Source organism: Rhipicephalus microplus, chromosome 5 (assembly GCF_043290135.1).
Source record: "Rhipicephalus microplus isolate Deutch F79 chromosome 5, USDA_Rmic, whole genome shotgun sequence".
NCBI classification, from domain to species: domain Eukaryota; kingdom Metazoa; phylum Arthropoda; class Arachnida; order Ixodida; family Ixodidae; genus Rhipicephalus; species Rhipicephalus microplus.
The window spans coordinates 117885000-117898112 of record NC_134704.1 but is presented as its reverse complement, the minus strand read 5'-3'; the positions used below and the strand labels follow the sequence as shown (position 1 = coordinate 117898112).

Below are 13113 nucleotides of genomic sequence, written 5' to 3'. Positions count from 1 at the left end.
TTCAGAGCAAAGAAACGTCATACCTTGAAAGATTGCGTACTGCACTATGTCAAAATGTTACTGCCTTGTAGCCATCCTATGATTCATTGAGAATTGATAACTCTGATATCACTACTGTAGAGCTTTGCGTCGGCGACACGCACCGAACGTGAAACCGCACTACGTCTGTCGTAGAAGCAGTAGGAGGCTGTCGTCTGCTAGAACAAAAACAAAACAAAGAGCTGCGAAAATATTCATAAGTTGTAACTTGTTTTTTGAATAATCGTTTATCACTTTTAAAATTATTTTGCCAGATAACATACATTTTTTTTTTCAGTTTAGAGCAGCGACAGATGTTTTTTTTTTTTTTTTTCCTCACACAAATATCCAAGTCAAATCCATTCACAGCTAAAGCCACATGTTGTTTGTCTTCTTTGTTTTCGTGGGCATGCCGTTTCGGTGCGTCTATGTGTTCGCGCTGCTACACACGAGAGCACGAAATGTTAAATTTACGCAAGGAAGCGCCGTTCCTCGTTCGTGTGATGTGCTAAGATTGCGCCCTATTCCCGCGGTTGTTCGAGTGCGGATCAAGTGCGTGTCGTCCAAGGAATCGGCGGGTTGGGCGGGCGCTCGAAGGACTCCGAGGTGACGGCTGACGCCTGTGGTCGCTTCGCTCAGGACATTGTGAAAGAAACTAAAGGTAAGGGGGACACTTTTTTATGTAGACCAAGTATGCCACTCAGTGCAAGTGTGTGTTGCTGCACTCGAACGAGGCGTCGTGAAACGGCAACCTTACGCGCCTTTGCGAGTGCGGTTGCCGATTCGCTTTGACAACGCTAACGCCAGCAGAGCCATGGCGCATCGGCGCGGCCTTACTGGAGCTAATTCGAGACAACTGCGGCAACATGCATGTGTATGGTGATCGATTTTTTCATGTGTGCAATCTAGTGAGGAAGACGCACACGGCGCTTGCTACGTTGTTGATTAAACGAAGCCTGCAGTGCCATTTGATGCAAAGCAGCATTCTGTTTACGTTCGCGGGCGATACAATTTGTAACTTGGCTCGATTCACCTAGCCAACCGCCTAAGTGGGTTGATTAGCATACGTTCACGGTAGAGCGTTATTATGCCCCTAAACAGTGGCGTGTGCTTGTTAAAAGATATAATGTGTGTGCCTAGTGTAGAGAGAGAGAGGTGTTCGTGCAATCTGCATGTGTACCTGCAAGACGCCTTTGCTTGTAACTAATAATGTACCGGCCAGCACCTACATTGTACGCCTGACTTTGAAGAAAACTTGCATGCACAATGTGAGATTTTGTAATCTGCCAGAGTTGCTTTTTATAAAATAATACACTGCCAGCATATTCAAAATATGTTTCGCTGCTGTGTGGCAGGGGTGCGGTTATCACGCTGTTGTGTAGTTGCTGATGCAAGCACTTATAGTTTTGATGCGTTAATATTTCTCATCTAACTCATCAGGTGTTTGGCTGTTTCAGCACAAACAAGGCAAAGAGAGAAGGAAGACGGGTAATGACAGGACCAGTGCCGACTTTTGTTTGCAGGAGAATACCCATGTTGGTGCATTTATTGTGACAGCCTTTCTGTGTTGCTTTTTTGACCAATTTATGCAACAACACAGTTGTCAGCAATATGAGAGAAAACACTGAAATTTGCTTTTAAAGATCATGGAGACTAAATGCCTAGTAACTCACAGCACAAAGTAACAACAAAAGACATCAGTATGATCAATGTGGATGAGTACAGTCTTGCATCTAAAAAATATATTGTGCAAAATGTTGCCTAAGTAAGAAACCTCTCTATGTTTGCAAATAGTGTGACGTCACTTCGAGTACCGTGCCAGCCATTCCCTCCCTCTGTGCAAGGGCTGGTTGGCAAGGAAGTTGTTTGTGACGTTCCTGATAGACCACTGAGATGTATGCGATTCTAAACCTGTAGCCTAATATATACGTAATCTTTTGTGCAGTTACATCGCTGCATCTGACACCTACAACTTATTTGCATATTTACATTGCTCCCTTAGGACCTAACAAACAAACTTGTTGTTTGCATTGTCACTTCATGAATATCGAGCGGTAAAGGTACTGAGTATATGTGAAACAAGAATCTCTGCTTATTACATGAAGACATATGAGGCCTTCGATAAAACGAGTTATACCTTTATTGAGCTTGCGTACTCGTCTGGGCGATTCATACATGCAGCTTCAGCAAATGGTATCTTCCAGCCCGGTGACCTTGCAATTTTTTTCTGCACACAGCGCAAACACCGAGATGTACCCACTCGCAGATGGTCGCGTCAAGTGCATATTTACCTTGACTAAAATGTCGAATCAAGTTTTTTCATCGACCGGTCCCTGCCATGAGTGCTAACGTCTTCGCAAACAAGACACATTGTTATTGACACTGCACACACCACACACAGTATTCTCAGTTTAACCGATATTCTCAATACCTTTCAATGCACACTACATGCCGCAATCAACAGTGCACATTTTTGAAGACTATGCCGCTGTTGCTCGCACAGGCCACCACGTGTGTTCACTTCAAGATAAACAGACAGCGTGGCAAATATTTTACCACACAGTTTACCACACAGCTGGATGTTTGCTGACACATACTACAGCTAATGTCGACATTGTAACGTGAAGTGTAAGCTTTCAAAAATTAAAACTTGCCCCAAACACCGCACGACTGTACCGGGCTCAGCCACCAGCGGGAGTGTTTTTCCAGCCACACCTTTTACATGTGCCAGTGACATCATGCTGTGACGTACCTCGGTAGGGGCTTATCGCTGCATACTTTATGTGAATGAGGGTCCTGTTAGTGAAAGCAGGCATTGTTGATTTCGTAACTTGTTCATGCCCAACTGGACCTTCATTTGCACAAGTTGTCTGACTGATATTCAGGCGAACTGTTGTGTGATAATGTATACAGTTGGCAGCCTGTGCTTGCCCCATACTGTTGTTACTGGTGTTTCTTGTTGTTACTTTGCACTGCTCATTACTGCTCACCTACAGAAACTAGCCTATCTTGCCGCTGTTTTGGACAAGATGCAGCTGGCAAGTGCGATAGTGTTCATAACTCTAAATTCTCGAGCAAAAATTATCGTTTCATATTCAGTTAGTTGCATTCATATAAGTACATTATAAGAAATCATTGATTAAACATGAATCCGTGTTCCTTTACATAATGCTCACAACTTTTATATCAAATTGAATGGTGTTTATAAAAAACATGGGTTTTAGCTAAACTTCATGCTCTTTTCTCGAACAGCTGACAAAACCCTATTGCATGCTTACTTGCCATGAATCGGACTATGTTCGAAATACATTGCAATTCTTCACCGGACTGCCAGTACACTTCACATTGGGGGAACATTTATTAACCATGGATTGATTAATTAAGAACGGAAAGAAGGAAGCGGCAGGCCGGGATACTCGATATTGGCATCCGTTTTGCTACCCAGCGCATTATTATGCAAACTTCCTACAGAGTGGTTATGTGTCTTGCATGTGTGTCTGTAAACCAAGAACTTTGGGTAGAACTATATTTATCTTACAAATGGTTGCAGGACTGTGGAGGCTGTAGGGCTGCTTAGGAATGGTGGAATCCCTGGACATGTGTTCAACCTTGCTGCATCAGCTCCTTGGTGTTTTCACGGCATCTTTACAGATGTGTTGGGTGAGTAAAGCAAGCAGGTTTCAACACAAGGAAAAGTATAATATGGCAGCACCTCTTGTGCGTGCCTTACATCCCAAGTATATCAAATATTTATCTTGCACCTTGTGGCCTGTAATTTTTAAAGAGACACTTCTTTTTGCTTTATATTTGAGTCTTGATGCTTCAACAGCAATGTATTTGTGTTTGACAGCAAGTGTTCTTGAACAAATAACTGATCTCAATAATGACAAAACACCCTTCATACTTGGTCCTTAGCATAAGCTAGCACATATCTGTAGCAGATTCATTTTTTGCTGGGATGATAATGGGCAAGTAGCAAAGGCAAGTTCAGATTGGAGTGGTCGGTGACGTCTGTTTAGGCTCTGCCATATTGCTTTGCAACCAGAGTTTAAATGGGGTCATGTGGCCACATATACAATGAAGCCACATGACGTGCATTCTAAATGAGATTACCATATCACATTTCACTGCATCTTAGTATGTGCCAAACAAATGCAGATATCATTAGCTTGCCACTATAAAGGGATCCTAAACCAACGCAAGGTTGAAATTTAGTCGTGGTGTTGCAGCTGTGTATGACTCTACAATGGATACATAGCCGTGATAATTTGTCTATATGTTGTCGCAATAGTAATGTTACACACATTGTACGATACAAAAGAGGTCCTCGCTTATTTCGCTTTTTTTCGCTATGCTTCTTTCTTGTCTCTTCTTGCCATGTGCTCCTCCTCACTGTACAAGGAGCAAGAGCAGTGGGCATACAAACACGTATTTAAAAAAAATGTTGTAAGGTGAGCACTGAGAAGCTGAACACTTCCAAAAGGCTCAAAGAGGTAAAGGTATTGTTTCTAGCTACTTTTTGGGCACCCATAGCTAGTTGTGCTGCTGCAGTTAAAAAATAAGTTAAATGTTAAAAATTAATTGGAGATGGTTTGGCACCCATAATTGCAGTTACATACAGAACTAGGTTTCAATGCGTAAGCAAAATCTGTTTACTCTAAATCAATCCTAATGATATCTGAAATTCAGGAAATATTCACAGAAAAGCTCAGGAAAAGGCTAAGTGGTTGCCCCTTGAATGTGAAGGAGATACCCTTCTTCTAAAAGGTCAATAGACAGTCTAGTAGTCTCGATGTTACATGCACTATAAAATATTCTGGTGTGGTGCTTTTCATGCATGTTATAATGAGAGGGGTTTTTAATAGAACTGTTGTCACTTTGCCCTGCATTGCTGAAATTGTTCACATAGTTATAATACATGAATCACTTTATGCCTTTTGATTTTATGCAAATGGTTTGCTTACCCAGTCGGTTTAACTTGATTTGGATAAAATCATAAATGCTCTAAAATTTTTTTTTCTATACAGCAGGTTTATTTTTAAAATACGCGACCATTGATGTGAACGCAGTTGGTGGCGTGCTTGATTAATCCTTCACTATCACCACTCTAACTACACCTGCTACAGTGCATAGTGTGACAAAAGTAATGGTACTTAACATTACTGGCAGCATACACTTTTATGTCTCAAAATAGGTTAAAAAGCCTGGTAAAAATGTGTGTACGTTTTTTTTTCGCTCCAGCTAAATATTCTGGTCTACTCAAAGTAGCTTCCACTCTTTTAAGTTCCTCAAACTTTTAGGTGTTCAAAAGAAGTATCAATGCCATATACTTTCTTTGTCAGCCTACTCACCACTCTAATAATGAGAATTACCCGACAACATTACCCAGTAAAATAAAGGGATGTTATAAAAAGTAATGTCAATTCAATTGTCAAAAAACGTTGCCAAGTTACGTTTTTGTTCACTTTTCTTTTCACAATTTTGTTAAAATTACTTTTGATAACATCCCCTATAGTTTGTTTGGCATCATTTTCTGCTAGTTCTCATTAATTTGTGTTCAACAAAGACAACAAACCCTTAAATTTATAGTTCTTTCCTTTACTCATGAATCTGAAACAGTGAATCTCAGTAATCTTAGCGGTGTGTGACTTGTTTTGTTTTTTTTGATCAGTTGTGCATGTGTTCAAGTACATGCATTTAGGTGGGAGGGCGAACTATTGCCTCCTCCTGTGACTAGCAGATTTTCTGAGAACGGACAGATGCATAATGCTGCCAAAGAAGTATAGGGATATTGGAAGTAATCGTAACGTAATTGCAATCCTAATGTAATTGCCAGTAGGCAAAAAAAGGTGTCCCACACTCGCCATAATGGTAACAGGCAGCGCTGACTGACTCTTCCATGTATAAATGCACATATATACCGTACAAAATGGAAGAGGGATAGCCGCCATGGTAGCTCAGTTGATAGAGCATCGGACATGTTATTCGAAGTTCGCAGGCTCGGTCCCTGTACAGGGCAGGCTATCTTTTTTTTTTTCCTGCCCCGCCACGGTGGTTTAGTGGCTAAGGTACTCGGCTGCTGACCCGCAGGTCACGGATTCGAATCCTGGCTGTGGCGGCTGCATTTCCGATGGAGGCGGAAATGTTGTAGGCCCGTGTACTCAGATTTGGGTCCACGTTAAAGAACCCCAGGTGGTCAAAATTTCCCGAGCCCTCCACTACGGCGTCTCTCATAATCATATGGTGGTTTTGGGACGTTAAACCCCACAAATCAATCAATATCTTTTTTTCCTTCTACTTTTCTTTCTTCACAATTACAACACTTCTATTCTTCTTGAAGATTTTCTGGTGTAAAAAAGGTACCTTATAATCTGAAGAGGCAAACAGAATGTGCCAGTGTACGAGTTAGCTCTTGTAGTGGTTACAAGTAAGATATGTTTTGAAGAATAAATCATTCTGCCACTTGCCTAAAGAATGGCTACAGGACATGGCGCTGGATGCACTTTGTTATTTTTGAATCAAGCTATCTTGTATTCTATTTTTATAAATTACATGGGATACACATGACGATATCACACACTTTAACGCCACAAAGATTATGCAGCGAACAATGTTATAAATGCGAAATTGCATAAGGATAACGTGAAAACTGCACCCTCAACGAGAATGTACAGAAAGCACAGGGTGCAGGCGTTTCCTTCTGCCCGTGCTTTTCAAGTGCGAGCTGTTTTCACCTTGTTCTGACCAACTAACTAGATTGAGATGTGTTGTTATAGTGCAAGAGGATGCTCCACGGGAAACTAGGTTTGTCTCAAAGTCTGTGTGTGTCTTTCAACCTATATGGTGCCCGGTTCAAGAGTTCATGCAGACCAGATCGTGTAAAACAGGACCGTGTAAAATGGACCGTGTAAATAAAATAAAATGGACCATGTAAATAAACAGGATCGTGTAAAATGTCGTTTTCGTGTGCAACTGTAGTTGTGGTTGTGCTGAATGACCTTTCTTTATATACACTACATAACAAACTTGCTTCTTTAGAGTCGAGTGCATCTTCGGATCAATTGTAAATGTTTGCATATGCGAGGCCTTAAGTTTTATAAGAAATTCCTCAGTGTGCCACGAGGAAATGTGTGTTCAGCGAAAATTTGTATATCATTATATACAACTCTTAAAGCCTCGTCTACAACTTTATGCAGGTTGACCTTGAGCAGAAAACGAGGAGCGGCAGCAGCCCCCAGAAAAGAGCAAGCACCCTCCAAGCTCCCGAAGCTCTCTCCGACAGGAAAAGCAAGGTCACTGTGTGGCATTGAAAACCATTGCAAGGAATGCCTTATCAGTACACTGTGCTGCTCTTTCATCGCAGAAGATGAAGTTGACCACTCCAGAGGAACTTCAAGCTGTGTATTGTGAGTGCTTCAGTGGTTTTGTTTTTGTCCAGCCAGCAGTTAAGAAATCATGTGTCAGATTCAGCCAGGATGGCTAGAGGGAGTCGGGCAGGCATGTTTGGACATTTGTCTAGCCAAGTAGTGCCAATTTTCGCACTGGTCCTGTTGGAGTTACTGCCACAATCACAGAAGCTACGTCACCTCTCTAAATGTACAGATGTGTCGGGGAAGATTAGCTGCATTAGGTTTTTCTATAACTGATAGCTGCCAGCATTCTTCATTATACAGGAGTTTTGTTCCTCACTTATGGGTCTAAAGCCCTCTACAGAAAAAATGCAACACGTCTACTTCCAGAAGACTCCAAGGCCCTACTTGTAGGTTTTTTCGGCTTGTATCATAAGCACCTCGTTTGGGGTACATGAACATTTTATAAACATGTACAGCGAAAATTTTGGGTGGCTGGTCGCTTTGTCGTTATCTTGTTCCTCGCAGTATTCTTAAGCATGTTGTGCATTACGCTGTCAATCTGGTTCATGTGCATAGAAGACATTACGAAGTTTCAGGCTACAGTATAAAAAGCCTGGAAGCAAGCTATCAATAATTTTTTAACAGAGTTGCTTAATCTGATACATGATACATCACTAAACTTTCGTGCGTATTCAGCAATGTAAGCTCGTCTTAGTGTTATCCAAAATGAAGATGTGAGTCGACAGATGGAAACATCTAGTGGGGTAATCAGGGTGAACAGTAGAAGTGCTTCAGACAGGCTGGCCGATGTTGCGATAGGAGGACCTATTTTTTAGAAGTCACCTTGTCATCCTTGGCGTGTTAGTTTAAATGGGGTCAGTAATGACATCATCTTTTGGTATAGGCGTGTGTGCCTGTTGGAAATGTTCGTCTGAAAAAAGAAAAAAAACCTATAACGCAGAAGAGTGCAGCCCTTGCTTCTTTTCAAGTTAGGTTGCGCTGATACAAAGTGCTCTCCTGTCGGAGGTTAGGGGTAAGGGAAGCAAAAAAAAGATAAATGATAGAAAAGAAGAAAAAAGAAGAAAGAAAAGGGGAATGCAAAGTAAAAGTAGTGCTACACTGCTCCTACTTTGCATCCCCCCTTTTCTTCTTTTTTTTCCCTTGTTTTCTTTTTTCAACTTTTTTGTTACATTTGCATTGTCCCATCTAGTGCATGAATCAATGACACATGGCTTTGCTATAGCAAAGATGCCTATGTGGTGTTGGATTGAACAGTGCATTGTACTTCATTTAGTTAATTACAGACTGATCAGTCTTGCAATAAGTGCTTCCTGCCTATCACCACACATGTTCAATTGAAAAGTTTGTGCTTGGCTCTTAGTATGCTGGTATATAGCTTGTGTCTTGGGCTCCTCAAAATGAATGTTATTTTGCTGCTGTTTATGGTAATGAATTTATCCAACATGAAAATATCTTGCCTTGTGAACTTTGTCGGACCTGCCTTTTTTTTTCTTTCCTATGCAGGCATTGTATGTGAGGGAGGCAGTAACAGAGAGGTGATAGCTTGAGCTTCGGAAGAATAAATGCTGGCAGTGAGGCAATTACGCATCAAACATCCCAGCCATTTTGCCAACCGTCCTAAATGTGTTTTGAAAAAAAAAAATATTGTGCTCGTTTACTGTATTTTTCTGAAAACAGCAAAATGCTAAAGTATATCGCAGAGAACAAAATATTAGGCCACGTTGGTGCCTTCTGGACTTCCCAGGATGTCGTCTGGGTGTTGCTTGTAAAAAGTAAAGTGTTTCAAAAATACTGCCTCTTCTACACCAAATTCGGTCTTGGTATTAAGTAAAGGTGATTTTGTGTAGTGCATGAAGCTCAGTAATATTAGTGCAATTTTTTCGCCACATCAAAAGCAAGGAAGCAGTTCTCTTTATATGGCAAGTTATATGATTACACTTTGTCTTAAAGTAGAAATGAATTTTTGAAGTTTTCTTATGATGGCTGTTTTCTGCATTTGATGTACGACAGCTTCCATTCCAAAGTTCCCCATGGCCCTCAATAGGAGACTTCAAAAATCATTTTCCTCATTTAAACAAAAATTGTAATGCTAACACTTGCCATGTAACAAGAACTGTTTATTTTCTTTCAACTTACATATAAAAGTAATTTTCAATTAGACAAACACACAGCTCAAATTGCATCTCAATGTGGACAAAAACGATTATATAGTGATATTTGTAATCTGGACCTAACATTATTTTTTTTTGTAAAATATAACTTCTGTGCAGTGAGTATTTGTGGCTCAAATATTCATACAAAATGCAGTATTGCCATACAAGAAATGCAAACGATAAACAGTTTGGCTGAATTCTTCAAAGCCTATGTAGCAGAAAAATTGCACTAATGTTACTTGACTTCAAATACTTTAAGAAGCATCTTTACTTAATATGTAGATCAAATTTGATATGGCAAGAAAAAGCGGTACTTTGAAATTTTTCTCACAAATAACACCCGCACGACATTCTGTGAAATTCTGAAGGTACCCACGTGACCACTACTCTTTTCTCTTCAAAACATTTCTGCAAATAACTATTTTCAGAAGAGTAAATTACCATCATTTTTTAAACTATACATCTGTGATGGTCGCCAGGCAGTATGGTTTGTATGTTTGGTGTAGAATAGCCCAGTGCAAAAAACAACAAATGGCTGAGCATCCTTTGACGCTCGGGCAATTTCGAAAGCATTTGTTTGTTAGCAGCAATTCAGTTAAGCCCTTGTCTTTATGCTTAGGCCCAGAAACAAAACACAAGTAACTAAAGTAGTCCTAAGAGTCATGTAGACTCACTGTTCCAAGGCTTGTGGAGCCTAATTTAGTGCAAGCTTCACCATTTTTTAAAAATTCAGGTTCAACCAACAGGTTTTGGAGGCACAGTGCATTTTCAGCTAACTTGTTTCACACCAGTTACTTAGATAAAAAGCGGAAAGTAGAGGTAAAAATACCATTTTAAAGGCATTGTAGGTAATAACAAAAAGGACTGCTTTCTTTTTTTGTGTGGTGCTTTGCCTGAACGCTGTGCTTTTTGTGGTATAGTTCATTGTCTAGTGAACATAGGCCTTAAAAACTAACATTAGCCATGTTGAGGTCGATTTCTTGGTTATAGTCATAGTAGCCATATAAATAATTATGACTTCAAACTTGATTGTTCTTTTGAAGATTTTTTCCTTGCATAATGATATTTGAGAGTCTTAGTCAATTTTGTTATAAGAAAACGTGATGTCATAATAAGGTCACTTTTTGTAGAGTCGTTCAGTTCTACCTTACCTTTTACATTCCTAATAGAGCAGTTATTTTCAATATCGGTATTTAAAATAGAATGAGCATGCTGTATGTAGTAAGGTGTAAGCACTTACAAATAGCACATGCACCCAACTTTTCTGTTGGCAGTTTATTTCTGTTATTCTTGATTTATATGTGGGGTTTCACGTCCGAAAACCACTATATGAATATGAGAGACGCCGTAGTGGAGGGCACTGGAAACTTCGACCACTTGGGGTTCTTTAACGTACACCCAAATCTGAGCACACGTGCCTACAGCATTTCTGCCTCCATCGGAAATGGAGCCGGGGTTTGATACCGCGACATGCGGGTCAGCAGCCAAATTTCTGTTACTCTTGCTCCCCTATATGTGTGCAGTTCGGTTATAGTTATCTGGCTTGCACAGATATTTAATGGCACCTGCCTGGTCCTGCTTGCTTTCATGGTGATTTTAACCTTCATAAGTTGCATAGGTTTAACTCTCAAAATTGTTCAAGATGCCAATTTTGTGCACAAACTGTATAGTATAAAGGCAGCAGATGTACATGCACACACTATTAAATGAACATTGAGAGCTTTCACTTGCAGTTCCTAAAGTTTTACTGTGCAGGAAGCGTTTAAATCATAATTTCATAAGGACATATTAATCGATTATCTCTACCATTGAAAATCGTGACAACCTAGTTATTTTCACTGTGATAAGCATGCTGTTTTTTTGATGTGGCAGAACTAATTTATACACTCAATCCTTCTATTATTCACATATGCATAACATGAAGGATTGTGTGCCTTAAATTTTCAGTTTCATTCTGTGTGTTATATTTCTTGTGCATGTAAACTATTGTGCTATCATGTGTCTCTGACATTATTTGTGCCAATTATTTTCATTTCCAGGTGCCTATGAAGGACACATAAGTTCTATCGCAGTGACCTTCGAAATTTACAGTGGTGCCGGAGCCTCAAGCAGCATTTCGCCGATCTCCACAAGGCATTCATGAGATAAACACAGCGCCACACTTTCACAGTGCTATGATTATTATTTATGTTTAAACATTTCGTTCTAAAATTGCTGTTACATTGTGCCATCATCCTGTGGCTTAGGTGGAGCTCGTGAAAATCCGGTGCAGTCACCTCATTTGTGTACGATCATCATTGCAATGTCACTATTCACAGCTGGAGCATACAGACAAATAAAAAAACATATTGATTGTAGCAGGGCTGATGTGTATATTAATGCTTCTCTATTGATAATAATAACTTTATAAGTTCTTTAAGTCTTGCATAGAACACTGCATTAATGTGTTGCAATGTAACCACCATTTATGATCGCTAGCATGTTTAGTAGTTTTGTAATGTATTTTATTTAAAAGGTAATTTTGCTTCCGCATCACGACAATTAGTAAGATGCCGATGATTCAATCCCTCATCATGCACATTTAAGAAATATTGTGATTTGTACACAGTATTGCATGTACTCAAGATGTGGACGTCTATTCAATTTACACATTATATTGCTTTGCACTAGATTCAGACGTAAAATGCACACATTTCAGTAATTTCCGCATGATACGTCTTTCCATAAGATGCGGAGTCCGCATCATACGTCTTATGCGGAGTCCGCATCATACGTCTTCCATATTCCAATAATTCCGTATGTGAGGTCTCCGCATCTTACGGAACGTTTCAGTAGGGGTGTGGGCACTGTCTTATCCCGGATATTTGTCAGAGAACTAATAGTGCCACAAGGAGGTGTTTTGAGTTGTATGCTTTTTATTGCAACTCCCTGCGCCTGTCTATCCCACGCAATATGTTTTATTGCACATATCACGATGATGTACATGTTGTTTTAAATCATGCAACCTCTGAGTATGTGAACGTCAAGCCCAATGAGGTTTGAACAAGGTTTCTCAATAAGGAAATGAAGGGGCACAGCAAGGGGTCCCCCCCTCCTCGTATATTATTTCTCACCATGGTATATAGAGAAAAAAGGCCATTTTAAACGGGTGCCCCTCCCAAAATTAAGGTGGCCCCCTGCCCCCCCCCCTTCCCAAAATAAACATTCCTGGCTAAACACCTGGGCAGATGAGGGATGCTTTAAACTCAACATGCAATACAGCACTTGCGTCTTGTTCTGCCAAGGGTCCTCCATCTCGACCGCAACATTGACCTGCATGGTCAACGCCTGTTTGTCAAGACTTAGCATAAGTCTATTGGCCTATTATATACGCAAAAATATCCTTAAAACAATACACAAAATATTATTGAAAACTCGCTGTTTGAAACTATGAATTCCTTTAGTGTTGTCACGCACTACGTAGGGCATTGACATGAAATCCTTGATAAATTTGTATAGAAGCCTTGTACGCACGCGCCTAGATTACGGTGGTATAACCTACCAGTGTGCGACACCATTAGCCTTAAAGA

The 13113-nt window shown here is 40.2% G+C and overlaps 1 long non-coding RNA gene across 1 annotated transcript; it reads left to right on the top strand.

Moving 5' to 3' along the window:
- The first annotated feature begins 7299 nt into the window (after positions 1–7299).
- Positions 7300–11901, top strand: LOC142817907 (uncharacterized). The gene is made up of 2 exons (XR_012895417.1): positions 7300–7424; positions 11584–11901. It is a non-coding gene; the product is annotated as an uncharacterized LOC142817907 (long non-coding RNA).
- The last annotated feature ends 1212 nt before the right edge of the window (positions 11902–13113 follow it).